Source organism: Tachyglossus aculeatus, chromosome 21 (genome assembly GCF_015852505.1).
Source record: "Tachyglossus aculeatus isolate mTacAcu1 chromosome 21, mTacAcu1.pri, whole genome shotgun sequence".
Lineage (NCBI taxonomy): Eukaryota > Metazoa > Chordata > Mammalia > Monotremata > Tachyglossidae > Tachyglossus > Tachyglossus aculeatus.
Window position 1 is genome coordinate 54,379,130 of NC_052086.1, and position 3,398 is coordinate 54,382,527.

Consider the following 3,398-nt stretch of genomic DNA (forward strand, 5'->3'; position numbering starts at 1 on the left):
AGTCCCTACCCAACAGCGGGCTCACAGTCTAGAAGGGGGAGACAGACAACAAAACCAAACATATTAACAAAATAAAATAAATAGAATAGATATGGACAAGTAAAATAGAGTAAAAAATATGTACAAACATATATACATATGTACCATCATTATTATTATTATTCTCTGTGCCTCAGTACCCTCATCTGTAAAATGGGAATGAAGACTGTGAGCCCCCCATGGGAAAACCTGATCACCATGTAACCTCCCAGCGCTCCGAACAGTGCTTTACACATAGTAAGCGCTTAATAAATGCAATCATTGTTATTATTATTATTATTATTATTCTCTGGGCCTCAGTTCCCTCATCTGTAAAATGGGGATGAAGACTGTGAGCCCCCCGTGGGGCAACCTGATCACCGTGTAACCTCCCCAGCACTTCGAACAGTGCTTTGCACATAGTAAGCGCTTAATAAATGCAATCATTGTTATTATTAGTACTATTATTATTCTCTGGGCCTCAGTACCCTAATCTGTAAAATGGGGATGAAGACTGTGAGCCCCCCGTGGGGCAACCTGATCACCTTGTAACCTCCCCAGCGCTTCGAACAGTGCTTTGCACATAGTAAGCGCTTAATAAATGCCATTATTATTATTATTATATGCAAAGCACTGTTCGAAGCACTGGGGAGGTTACACAAAGAGTGCTTTGCCCATAGTAAGCGCTTAATAAACGTCATTATTATTATTATTATTATATGCAAAGCACTGTTCTAACCAGTGGGGAAGTTACACGGTGATCAGGTTGTCCCACGGGGGGCTCACAGTCTTCATCCCCATTTTACAGATGAGGGAACTGAGGCACAGAGAATAATAATAATAATAATAATAATAATGATGATGATAATGATGGCATTTATTCATTCATTCATTCAATCGTATTTCTTGAGCGCTTACTGTGTGCAGAGCACTGGACTAAGCACTTGGGAAGTACATGTTGGCAACATACAGAGATGGTCCCTACCCAACAGTGGGCACACAGTCTCTGCAAAGCACTGCTCTAAGCGCTGGGGAGGTTACATGGTGATCAGGTTGTCCCACAGGGGGCTCACAGTCTTCACCCCCATTTTACAGATGAGGGAACTGAGGCCCAGAGAAGTGAAGTGACTTGTACAAAGTCATACAGTTGACAAGTGGGGGGGCAGGGATTTGAACCCATGACCTCTGACTTACTTGTACATATTTACTATTCTATTTATTTTATTTTGTTAATATTTTTAGTTTTGTTGCCTGTCTCCCCCTTCTAGACTGTGAGCCCGCTGTTGGGTAGGGACCGGCTCTAGATGTTTCCGACTTGTACTTCCCAATCACTTAGTCCAGTGCTCTGCACACAGTAAGCGCTCAATAAATACGATTGAATGAATGAATGAATGAATGACTCCAAAGCCCGGGCTCTTTCCACTGAGCCGTGCTGCTCACATTCCTACCCGGATCCTTCCCACTGCAGAGAATTCAATTCAATTCAATTGTATTTATTGAGCGCTTACTGTGTGCGGAGCACTGTACTAAGCGCTTGGGAAGTACAAGTCGGCAACATCTAGAGACGGTCCCTACCCAACAACAGGCTCACAGTCTAGAAGGGGAAGACAGACAACAATACAAAACAGCTTGGCTCCGTGGAAAGAGCCCGGGCTTTGGAGCCAGAGGTCATGGGTTCAAATGCCGCTCTGCCAATCGTCAGCTGTGTGACTTTGGGCAAGTCACTTCACTTCTCTGGGCCTCAGTGACCTCATTTGTAAAATGGGGATTATGGCTGTGAGCCCCACGTGGGACAACCTTATCACCTTGTAACCTCCCCAGCGCTTAGAACAGTGCTTTAGTAAGTGCTTAATAAATACCATTATTTCCTTCTAGACTGTGGGCCCTTTGTTGGGTAGGGACTGTCTCTACATGTTGCCGACTTGTACTTCCCAAGCGCTTAATAATAATAATAATAATAATGACAGTTATTAAGCGCTTGCTATGGGCAAAGCACTGTTCTAAGCGCTGGGGAGGTTACAAGGTGATCAGGTTGTCCCACTGGGGGCTCACACAGTCTTAATTCCCATTTTACAGATGAGGTAACTGAGGCCCAGAGAAGTGAAGTGACTTGCCCAAAGTCACACAGCTGACAAGTGGCGGAGCCAGGATTTGAACCCACGACCTCCGACTCCAAAGCCCAGGCTCTTTCCACTGAGCCACGCTGCTTCTCGTACAGTGCGGTACAGCGCTCTGCACCCAGTAAGCGCTCAATAAATGCGATTGAATGAATGAATGCAGCCTGAACTTTTTCAATGATGCTAATAGTAGTAATAGTACTTGATAATTCATTTAATCGTTTTTATTGAGCGTTTACTGTATGCAGAGGACTGAGCGCTTGGGATGGTACAACAATAAAATGGACACAGTCCCTGCCCACGACGAGCTTACAGTCTAGAGGAGGGGAGGCAGACATTAATATAAATAAATAAATTACAGGTATGTCAAGTGCTTTCTATGTGCCAAGCACTGTTCTAAGGGCTGGAGGTAATATATAAAAATTAATAATAATAATAATGGCATTTATTAAGTGCTCACTAGGTGCAAAACACTGTCCTAAGCGCTGGGGAGGTTACAGGGCGATCAGGTTGTCCCACGGGGGGGGCTCACAGCCTTAATCCCCATTTTACAGATGAAGTAACTGAGGCACAGAGAAGTTAAGTGACTTGCCCAAAGTCACACAGCTGACGATCGGCAGAGCCGGCACTTGAACCCATGACCTCTGGCTCCAAAGCCCGGGCTCTTTCCACTGAGCCACGCTGCTTCTCTAATTAATCAGGTGGGACACAGTCCCTATCCCACATGGGGCTCACAGTCTTATCCCCATTTTACAGATGAGGTAACTGAGGCACAGAGGAGTGAGGTGACTTGCCCAAAGTCACACAGCGGACATTCATTCATTCATTCAGTCGTATTTATTGAGCGCTTACTGTGTGCAGAGCACTGTACTAAGCGCTTGGGAAGTACCAGTAAGCGCTTGGGGAAGCAGCATGGCTCAGCGGAAAGAGCCTGGGCTTTGGAGTCAGAGGTCATGGGTTCAAATCCTAGCTGCGCCGCTTGTCAGCTGTGTGACTTTGGTCAAGTGACTTCACTTCTCTGCCCCTCAGTTACCTTATCTGTAAAATGGGGGTGAAGACTGTGAGCCCCACGTGGGACAACCTCATCACCTTGTAACGTCCCCAGCGCTTAGAACAGTGCTTTGCACATAGTAAGCGCTTAATAAATGCCATTATTATTATTATTATTATTACAAGTTGGCAACATATAGAGACGGTCCCTACCCAACAGTGGGCTCAAAGTCTAGATCAGAGCTCCTGGCTGCTAGGGGGTACATAATAATA